Source organism: Triticum dicoccoides, chromosome 1A (genome assembly GCF_002162155.2).
Source record: "Triticum dicoccoides isolate Atlit2015 ecotype Zavitan chromosome 1A, WEW_v2.0, whole genome shotgun sequence".
NCBI lineage: Eukaryota > Viridiplantae > Streptophyta > Magnoliopsida > Poales > Poaceae > Triticum > Triticum dicoccoides.
Window position 1 is genome coordinate 417,664,822 of NC_041380.1, and position 11,851 is coordinate 417,676,672.

The 11,851-nt window shown below is 45.5% G+C and overlaps 1 pseudogene; it reads left to right on the forward strand.

Moving 5' to 3' along the window:
• LOC119296466 overlaps positions 1-8,153 on the forward strand; it is a 21,168-nt pseudogene extending 13,015 nt beyond the window's left edge.
• The last annotated feature ends 3,698 nt before the right edge of the window (positions 8,154-11,851 follow it).

Here is an 11,851-nt window from a genome sequence, read left to right on the forward strand (position 1 = left end):
CTCGCCTAACTGTTTAAAAATCCTACCGAGTGGAGACCAAACCTCCCACTCGGAGGCTTAGCTGTAGCCCAGTGCTCGCCTAAGTGTTTAAAAATCCTACCGAGTGGTGAGCCAGACTCCCACTCGGAGGCTTAGTTGCAGCCCAGTGCTCGCCTAAGTGTTTAAAAATCCTACCGAGTGGTGAGCCAGACTCTCACTCGGAGGCTTAGTTGCAGCCCAGTGCTCGCCTAAGTGTTTAAAAATCCTACCGAGTGGAGAGCAAACCTCCCACTCGGAGGCTTAGCTGCAGCCAAGTGCTCGCCTAAGTATTTAAAAATCCTACCGAGTGGTGAGCAGACCTCCCACTCGGGGGGCTTAGCTGCAGTCCAGTACTCGCCTAAGTTTGAAAAAATCCTACCGAGTGAAGAGCAGACCTCCCACTCGGGGGCTTAGCTGCAGTCCAGTACTCGCCTAAGTTTTTAAAATCCTACCGAGTGGAGAGCAGACCTTCCACTCGGAGGCTTAGCTGCAGCCCAGTGCTCGCCTAAGTACGGAACACATCCCAATCCGCAAGGACGACGAGGTGCAAATCGACTGCTACCTTCTCCTTCGGAGTTGCACCACAAATACAAAGTTATTTCGAGTGAACAACAAGTTCCACTCGACAGATAATTCATGAAGATATTCAACGATAAATCAAGTTCAGATAAGATCCAAAGGTTCTAGACCGCAGATCAAAGTACTCGAGCCTCCAGCTCGACAGAGTTTAATGGTTACAAAATCCACTCGGCATTCCGAGGCAAATTTAAAGTGAAGCATAAAAGTTTTTATTCCTCATGCGGAGGACTGGAAGGGGCGACGAACTCGTCCAAGTCGATCCTGTCTGCAATGCGAGTGGTAGCAGCAATGAAAGTCTCCATGAAGTCTTGAAAGTTGTGCTTCCTGGTATTGGCAACTTGGATGGCGGCCAACTTTTCTTCTCGCGCCTCCTTGCAGTGGACGCGGACCAGAGACAGAGCAACGTCAGCGCCACATATAGCAGAAGATTTCTTCCATTCCGCCACTCGACCTGGGACTTCATTCAGTCGAGTCATCAGGGACTCGAGGTCATTCTGAAGCGTCATCCTAGGCCAGAGCGACGTGTCGATCCGTGACATCGCAACCTTCAACCGAGCAAGATAGTCAACAACGCCGGCAACACGAGATTCCAGTCGGAGCACGTTCATAGCAGCCTCGTCCTTCACTGGAGAATTGATGGGGTCCAAGTTTGTCTCCACTCGACTGGTCTCCTCTTCGAAGTTCTGGCAGAATTCTGTAAACACAATTCAAGGATAAGTCAGTGGCTCTATGCAGATTTGGTAACTGCAAGTCAGTCGGGCCGGAGTAATTACCCTCGAGCATGATGAACAGCTTCTTGGCGAGTCCACCGAGATAAGCCTCCAGATCATTCCTCTTCCCCGCCAGTTCACTTGCCTTGTCATTCAGAGCTATATTACCATTCTTCAGACGGCTGGCCTCTTGATTAGCCGCGTCGAGAGCAGTTTTCAGCCCGGAGTTTTCCTTTGCAAGAGTACCGACTGAAGCCAGTTTTTCTTCAGCAAGCTTCGTTTTGTTTAGGGTCTCCTTCTGCTCTTTGGCAAGGTCTTGATCCTTCTTCTTCAGAGCCTCCTCCATTTTGTCTGCGAAACAGCAAGTGAGATCAACATCGAGGACGGCCAGAAAGAAAGGACAGTCGACAAAAGCTCACCAGCCATACCTTTTGCTTCGTCCCTCGCCTTCTGCAAGTTCTCCTGAGCAAGCTTCAAGTCAAGGTTCAGCTGGATCTGTTTGTTCTCCAACTCAGTGTAGCGAGCCACAAGTTCGCAGGATTTCTGCAAAAAATCAGTCGACAAACATCCAAGATAAGTTGCTTCCGAGTAACCAAGAGACAATGATGGCGTTTCTAAGACTACAGCCGAATCAAAAACATTCGACAGTAGTCTCGGGGACTACACCCAGTGGGTGCACTCAGCGTGCCCCCACTGGTTCGACCAAAAAAAATCAACTGCCCGCAGCCGACCGTGTACAGTTCCATTCGACATGGCCTGACCAGACCGAGTGAAGAAGTTCAGCTAAAGCAACACAATATAAAGACTACAGTCGACTGCCAGCAGTCCACCGTAGTCTCGGGGACTACACCCAGTGGGTGCACTTAGCGTGCCCCCACTCGTCAAAAAGATTAATAGACACACCCAGTGGGCATACAGATATAAAGATCTTCGGAAAAGAGATTCTTCAGATAGCATATCCTAACAGAACAAGCGGTGAATCGACTGACCTGGATGTTGCTCTGAAGAGCTGAGCTCGCGTCATAAGCTACTTGGCTGGCTTCCCGAACCACCTTCACTTGCTCCATCATGATCCCCGCCTGGCGTATAGCCTCTTTAGCAGCACCCACTTGGTCCTCAGGGACGTGGTGTGTGGCAAAAAGCGAAGGCGGATTTGCAGTCGACGTCGAAGGCCGGACACTCGTCAGAGGTTCAGCGAAGGTCACAGAAACCCGAGTGGCATCACCACCCTCCCGGACTGCGGCCTCAGGCTCCGGAGTAGTTTGTGGGGTCTTGCCAGCCGGCGCCCTCCTGTTCCTTCATGCCCTCAGCGGCACTTCGTCGTCGTCATCAGGGAGGTCAATGACATGAGGAGGAGCTACAAGAAAAACCAATCGACCGGAATTATAAGAAATCGTTAGTCGACTAAAAGCAGAGCATCAGCAATCGTACCGGGGTTGGAGGTAACAGCGTCTTCCATCTCTTGATCATCGTCCTTGGCGGAGATCTCCGAGGTGGCAGCACTGCAAATTTCGAAAGTCAGTCAGCTTATTCAATGAGTCGACCAAGAGTCCGTCACGTTCGACAAAGGAAAACAAATTCTACTATTACCCAGAAATGGTGGGGACAGTCATCTTCATCTTGGGCAGAGCCTTGGGCAGCTTGGACGGCGTCGCGCGTGGGTGCTTGGGAGCTTTTTCTGTCGGCGCTGAAGATGAGGTCCGAGGGCGCTTTGACGACTGCCCAACAGGGACAGTCGCCTTACCACGTTCCCGCGCAGGGTCGTGTGTAAGCTTGGATCACCGTACCGAGCAGGGAGGTTCAACTTCTTCCTCCTCCTCTTCACTGGAGTCGTCGTCATCCCCCTCTCCTTCGCTGTCAGATTCCCACTCTTCTCCCTCGTCTCCACTTTCGCCTCCACTTGCCTCTCCTTCCTCGGCCTGCTCCTGTGCTCCATTGGGTGTCGAGTACATCTCAGTAGTGGCCTAGAGGACAACAAACGAGACAAAAGTCAATCGAATGATCCAAAAAGAATAAGTAAAGAAAGCAAGATCACAGTCGGAAACGCAAGGTCAAACCTTGTCCACTTCGTATGTTTGGTCGAGTGGAGGAATCCTCCTGGCTCCTCGAGGGTTGTCCTTGTTCCCTGTGATACTCGACAGCCACCCTTCCAACATCTTGTCAGTGACCTCCTCTAGGTGAATCCGAGTGGTGTCTTCGAGACCCGAGTACAGCCACATCGGGTGGTCACCAGCCTGAAGCAGTTGGATGCGCCTCCGAAGGAAGACTTCCAACAAGTCCATGCCAGTCACACCCTCGCAGACAAGCTGAACCACTCGATCGACTAGCACCTTGACTTGCGCCTTTTCCTCCGGCGTCACTTTCAGCGAGGCAGGTTTTTGTGCTCGATTCAGAGAAAAAGGGGGAAGCCCAGTCGACTATCCTGGGGTCACCTGGTCTTTACAGTAAAACCAAGTCGACTGCCACCCACGGACTGACTCGGGAAAAGTGATAGACGGAAAGGAACTTTTTCCCCTCATCTGGATCGCCAGACCCCCGCACAGCTGGATCACCTGCGTCCATTCGTCACTCGACTTGGCCTTCTTGACCGACTGAGAGCGGCAAGTGAAGATGTGCTTGAAGAGTCCCCAATGGGGGCGGCAACCCAAGAAGTTTTCACACAAGGAAACGAAAGCAGCAAGATACACAATAGAATTGGGAGTAAAGTGATGGAGGTGCGCGCCGAAGAAGTTCAAGAAGCTCCGGAAAAAAGGATGAGGAGGCAGAGAGAATCCACGATCGATATGGGTGGCGAGGAGGACGCACTCACCATCAAGAGGCTGGGGTTCGACTTCTTTCCCCGGGAGGCGTGCAGATTCCTGGGGAATGAATCCCCCCTCGACCAGATCATCGAGATCATCCTGCCGAATCACTAACGGCATCCAGTCGCCCTGGATCCAATCCTTGGGCAGAGCAGTCCTCGAGGAAGATCCGCCCCGAGCGGACTTCTTCCCCTTCCCCTGCACCGTCGCCTTCTTCGCATGCTCCAGAGCCAACGTCTTCTCCTTCACCATCGTCGCCGGTGAAGCTCGAATAGACCTACGGCACCAAGGTGGGAGCAGAGGTGGCGGAGGATCTTGTGAAGGAAGGGGGAAAAGTGAAGGCGCACTATTCGGGGGTCCCGAGCCGGCAGCTTATAAGAGGTCGCTTCCGAGTGGCTGACTGGTAGGCCCAGGCAATCTCGTCAAATCCCGCAACGGGCGCGCGCGCGGTACGTGGCGAAAAAGCTGGCGCGGGGATCGAGGAGCTTCCGTCCTATCCCATCCGATTACTGCGGCCGCCCCCGTCCCGCGCGCTTCCCGAAATTCAAATCCCGCAAAATCCGCGGGCCGCAGAATAACTCGTCAAACAGAAGATCCCTTTCACACCATCACTCGGAACTTCACAAGTAAAGAAATTCACTCGACAAGAGGCCAAGAATGGATCAAGGCGACTGAAAGAAGTTGACGACGTCATCCGCGACAATTGATCCAAAACAAGACGTTCATATAACATGAAGAACCAGTCGGAAAGATCCCCAACTCCTTCCCCACTCGAACCTCGATCCATTCGGGGGCTAATGATGAAGCTATGTACCTAGGATAGGGGCATGGACCTGTCCTAAGTACCCTACCCAAGGACATCCCTAGAAGAAGTCACCTTTCAATCGACTTGGAGGTATCCCACTCGACAGATTAAAGACACTCGACCACGAAGCAATCACTCAACCAAATTCCAACCAATCGACTGCCAGGAGATCTAAAGTCACCCTGCACGCAAACGGTCGGTCATTAAGTAGCTTTTATGGTCATCCTAGCACTTTATTAGAGGCGTTACCAGTAACCCCCAGTCTTAATGTACTTTAAACCTTGCATTACTGAGGGCTGGAGGGGCCTGGCGAACTCTATATAATCTACCCCCTCCTCAGTATCAAGGGTTGGCACCCCTATTATTCATACACACATAATTCAGTCGACCGCCTCCGGGCACCGAGACGTAGGGCTGTTACTTCCTCCGAGAAGGGCCTGAACTCGTAATCCTCGTGTGCTTACAACTCCTCCATAGCTAAGATCTAGCCTCTCCATACATACCCCCCTACATCACTGTCAGAGTTAGAACCACGACAGGGGTCTCTCACCACGTCGGTTTCTGGTGGGCCGAGCTGAGAACCCCTAGGTCAGTTCCGACCTGAGCCCTTTGGGAGGCCCATGGCGCTATACGAAGGAGACTTGGGAAGCACTTACATTCAACATGAGGTCTCTATTTCCGTGGAGGACTCTCCTCCACCGACATAGCGGACTAGGACTCTTGTAATCATAGGCCTTGGTATTTAACATAAACCGGGGCTTGGCTAGTCGATAGAACACCCATTACATACATTAGAAATCATAGAATCTCCTAGTAGTTTTGCATGTACTTTGTACACACCTCAACACAATAGAACGCAAGCAGGACATAGAGTTTTATCTTCTTAGAGAGCCTGAACGTGGGTAAATCTTGTGTTCTTGTTACCATCATCCCAAGACACCTAGCTTAGGATCCCCTACCAAGAGCTCTGCCGAATTTAGCTTTGACAACGTACATGGCTCACATCGAATCCATAACTCAGAGTGCCAATAGCTTGCTATTTCTAGTGAGCTAGAAGATAAATAGTGAAAATACTGCTTGGCTGATGATGTACAAGGCCTACATATAAAACACCCATCCTGGAGGGTCAAGAGCTCACCATTTCTAGGAAGCTTAAGAGACCAAAATATACACCCTAGGGTTTAAAGGCAGACTGATGCACCTTTTTCTTAACACGGAGATAAATATATTACTTAGAGGACTTGGGACTTCCAATTAATCTATGAAACATCTAGCTAGCTAGTGTGCAAGAAATGGTTATAATTTGTTTGTGTTTCCTAATAAGTTAAGCTAATGATGTGTTTTCTTGTTTCTTTTAGGAGGGAAAGCGGGAAGAGGGAGATGGTGTTGGTACCTACACAGCGGACGGGGAACACCGAACTGCCACCAGACGATGGGTACACGTGGCGCAAGTACGGCCAAAAAGACATTCTCGGCTCTAGGTATCCAAGGTAATGAATACATCAAATTACATCATTAACTCATCACTTTTGGTGTATGCGTGCTTAATTGCCTCATTCATTATATCAATTCATTCCACTCTTTTTTTGCTTTCCCCATCCAAGTGGCAACACTTGCGAGGGCAGCAATAGTGATACATTCACTCCCTGACTAGTCACTTGTCAACCACCCCACAGTACCCATTGTTACTGAACTTAACAAAAAGATTTCGTATGGAATTGTCTCACCACATAATGTGGCATCCTTTGGTTTGATATTCTCCGCCCCTGATAGCAAAATTTAGCGCTAAGTTGGATTCCATAGGTGTAGCCTGCATATGTAACAGTTTTTATCCCCATTTATTGCTCTCGCGTGTGCCTTGTTACAATATGTAAGCGTAAAATTAGTTAGGCATGACCGTGCATGCATGAGGAGTCTTCCTCAATCCTTCTTGTACATACCATGCATTAGACCTCCTGTAGTGAGGGTATCATAACAAGTCAGAGTCGTTTGCTTAGGTTTAGGATGTCGACGACGTCTATAGAGGAAGTGGTCACAATGATGCATGCGTGCTGTCTCTAGGGTGTACACGGGGTATCTTATGTGTGCCGCTCAGCGGTTGTGATGGTTTTTGGCCGTTTTCCTTAATAAACTGAGTAATCTGTTTTTTCTCAGTTTCCCCTAATTGAACAAGCAACTCTTTTCTTCTTAATAAATGCAGGAATCTTGCCATTTCAAAAAAGAACAAGTATCATGCATGTTAACTAGATATTTTTGTTGAGGTGACATGCTATTAAATGAAGAAAGAGAAAACTGAAGAACATATCACGATACGTATCATATTAAATGACATGTTACTATGTGTCATACAAAACCATAAATAAGGTCATCTAAAATAATTACCTATGATACTATACACTATGAAGGCATGATACCCCCTTATTACAAGTAGCCTTATACACAAAAGATTTTCATTGCAGACCAACACTTTCAGTTAAGCAACAACCTACATCATGCATGCATATACAAATTAATGTAGGACAACGTCCGAAGTAGTGCATGGTTTTAATCATACATAGTTGCAGAGTAAGATAGAAATACATAGTTTCGAGGACGACTAGAGATATTTTGGCAGTAGACACTCTAAGATCCATGAATGCAATTCTCAACACTCATGCCAGCATAGTATGTGTATCATGCATAACTACATGACAATCTTTGTTTTTTATGATCAAATTGCATGCTCAATGTAATCAACAGGAGCTACTACCGGTGCACTCATAAGAACTACTACGGTTGTGACGCAAAGAAGAAGGTGCAACGCTTGGACGGCGACCCCTTCATGTACGAGGTCACATACTGTGGTGACCACAGCTGCCTCACTTCCACCACCCCGCTACTCACCCTGCCCACAGCTAGCACTACAATCTCTGCTGCCAACTCTTCGACCGTCGCGACAGGCTCTGACCTCCCCACTAGAGACCTCCCCATGGAACTAGTTGAGCAGACGCACCGCGCTGTCCACGCCAGTCAAGCTCGGCATTAGCTGGATGCCGCAAGCTTCCAAGGCATTTTAGCGGGCTCTGGCACCGGCATGGGGAACATCGCCAACATGAAGATGAACCTGTCCACCGCACCGAGAGACACGGATTACTCGACCCTGGACCTCGCAGACGTCATGTTCAACTTTGGCAGCAGCATGGACGACATCTTCTCTTCTTATGATCGACATGATAAATAGATGGACAGCTATACACAAACAATGATATGGACTATTGGTTCTCTTAGTAAATGATGTACATAGAGCGCATGATAAGTCTGGTTTCGGTCATTAGCTTGATTTATGCATAGCTATAGCCTTTAGGCGAAGTATGAATGTTCAGTTTCTATTTCCAGTTTCCTAGTTCTAATGATTGCAATTGGTGGTGTGGTCCATTCACTCATCCCCCACCACTAATCTCATTTCTGCCAACTGTCAAACCTAATCAAAGCTAGCATACAGTATTGTTGATTAAACCAAATCTAACCAAATTAAACTAAGCTTGCTAAATTTAACTTTGAGTAAAATCTTTAGTCATCTTGTGGGTGATGATTATTATTGTGCAATTTAATAAGCACTATATTGATGCACACACATGTGAAGTCCGTATGTGTTATTAGGTCAATAAAAAATTGTGAGTTATCCCATATTTTTGTATGCCATGTTGGTCGGGAACACACATTGGCCATCATTGGTATTACGTGCTCTCCATATGGTGTGCATGACACCATTAATATTGTTAGCACTAAGGTGTCCAATCTGTCGATGAGAAATACACGTTAATTTGAGTAGAGTCGACATTGATGATCCAACTACAACGAGCGACGATGTTGCACCTATACAATTGATAAACCAAGTATAAAGTTGTTACTGACCAGACGAAACACGATCAAACTGATTGCAAGGGTCTAATTTCCACAAACAATCAATAACCAACAAGAACCATGATATGAAATCTAAACATTACGAATAAGGATGAACTATTGATGAAATTTCGGGTTCAGTAAACGATCTTGACCTGGTCGTTGGACATAAACCGACCTATGACATCTTTACTCAGATTTTATTTAGTTAAGAGTTTTTCTCAGCTGCAGTTTCACGTAAAAACTGCCTATTGTCTTCTATTACGAATTTACATGGACCTAGTGGAGAAGTAAGATGATGCAACACCCATGAAAAGCTATGAATGAAAATATGATATGTAATTTTTTATGTTTCGTCCATGTCTTCATACGTTATTGTGATGGCTTTAGTGTCCTAAAATCTTTATTCGAAGTTCCGTTGTCATTCTCTACGCACTCACAGTCACCTTAATGCTCTAATGATCATCTGTCTTGTTCACGTGGACCCTATGCAAAGCGTATGAAGACACAGATATCCTGGCTGTAGTAGTGAATACATCGTCAAAACAAAGTTACTATGTTCGCTTAGGTGCATATGAAGCCCAACAAAAATTAGTAATCCAAGCGTAGAAGTCACCATGCATCTCATGCACCTCACTCCCACAAGCAAATTATTTCACCCATGAAAAATAGCCAATAAAACCCACAACCCCCTCCCCATCAATTTTAGTGGTAAATAAAGGTAAAGAAAGAATGCACTAGTGGAGGTGCTCATTTGGTTACTAGGAAATTAATTATACCACCCGTGCAAGCTTGTTTTCACCTAGGTCATGATGCCCATCCTTATAGGAAGTGTAATAGGATGATGTAAAATGGTTATAAGGATTAAAATATTATTTTTTACTGAGTTAGATGAGATAGAAGAGGAGACAAAAGTGAAGCGACTGTAAATTAAGAGTTAGTTATAGTACGAGCTCCAAGAAACATTGTGAGAGTGTGAGATGTACCATGTATTAACAAAGTAATATTTTTTGTAACTAACTGCTATACATGTTGGCTATTAGGATGCCTATAGATGACTTGACAACAAGATATAGCCAACACCTGGCTCTACTATTAACCATGCTCTTAGAGCAAGTGTAATAAGGTGCTTATAGCCCGCTTGAGAAGAGAGGCATGAGAAAATTGTTGGAAGTGGACTCTCATGCAAGAGCCCAGATCTATGAGTGATCCTAGGAAAATGCAATATATACGAAGAAAAAGAAATAGAAGGTTCAAAAATCTACTAGTCCAATAGTCAACCATATAGCCTACATTACTATACAAGTGACTATAGATAATAACTCTATATAACATGTCAGCTGCATATAGCCAACAAATTACCATATTATTAGTCATGCTCTAATAGTAGGCCATAAGCCCACTTATATGACACTTTTTCCATGTGAAGGAGAGAGACAAGAGAAAAGAGAAGGAGAAAATTCTCAGGCAAGAACCAGTCTCCACGCGTGCACCTAGGTAAAAGCATTGGACGAGGGGAAAGAGAGAGATAGAAAAGGTGAAAAGGTGTACTAAAGTAATAGCCAACCTTACTATACGATCGAGTAATTAATAAGTTACCTTTTAATGCCATGGTAGTTTTATATAGCCCATCGCTGGCTCTACTATTATCCTTGGAGCACTCAAAAGTGCATCAGACAGCTGAAGACGCAAAAATTGTTGTGAGGGCTCATAGGAGACCGAGTTTATTGCTTTTAAGGGCATGGTTAATAGTATAGCCAACTTCTGGCTATATGAAGCTGCCATGTCATCTAAAGACAATATGTATAGTCATACAATAAGTTTAGTTGTAAGGTTGGCTATTAGACTACTACTTTTATTATCTTCTCTCTTTCTCTTTCATTGTATTTATTACTTTTGCCTAGGAACATGCATATAGCTTGGCTTTTGCATGAGATCTCACTTCCACCATTTTTTCATGTCTCTCTCCTCCACATAAACAAAAGTGCAATGTAGGCAGGCTATAAGTCCACTATTGTACTTTCTCTAATGCACCTAGACAGAGAGAGTAGTATTTTTTCAGGGTTCATAGCTAAAGGTCATGAGAATCCGTTAGAGATGCACTTACCCACTTAATTATCTGCACCTAGCTAGCCATGCTTGCTTTTGTGGAGTACTTTCTTACTTTTCTATGGCGTGCTCACAGAGTAATTGACAACCGCGATAGCATGGATACATCAGCATGGCCAACATGACCGGTATGTCTTAGGAAAATGATATAATATAAAAACACAAATTTAATTGTAGTACGTGTTAATTTAGCAGTGCAAGACGTTCCAGCGAGAAAGACCCTGAAAGAAAAGGAAAAAGTTACAGTTCACTTTTACGGGCTCTTGTCGATAGACTCAAACACCACATGGTTTAACTTGGGCTCTTGTCGATAGACTCAAACACCACATGGTTTAACTTGGGCTCTTGTCGATAGACTCAAACACCACATGGTTTAACTTGTTGTCAATGTAGTTTGAGTAGGCATCTACAAAACAAATCATCACCATGGTGTGGCCACAAAGTTGCATTTGATTTCTTTGGTTTGTTGTTGCTGTTCAGATTTGATCTCTTTAGTTTTGGCAACGTACATCATTGTTTTTGTTACTCTAACAAGGCGAGAACGTGGAAATTCCTTCCGTCTTGTATGCTTGATTGATGCGACTTGATTAAATTGTAGATTTGAGTATTAAGAAAAAGTTTACACCTACATGATAGGTTATATATGGTATGGATTCATGTAGAACAAAGACACTCGACAAAAGACGAGAAACATCCCAGGAATGCAGTGCGGATGACCGTTTGCTTTGGGAGGCTCATTTGAGCAAACGTCACCATTAGTGAGTGTTCCTAAAAAGTAAAAAAAAAACACTCCTAAAGAATTTTTCAGAAATTGACATTGTTGTAATAGAGATATTTGCTAGGCTAAGAAGAAATAATTGTTATGCTATAGAAGAAAAAAATGTCATACTATAACAGAGAAAATTGCCATGCGTTCCAAGGATTTGCCATACTGCAACAACAAGAAT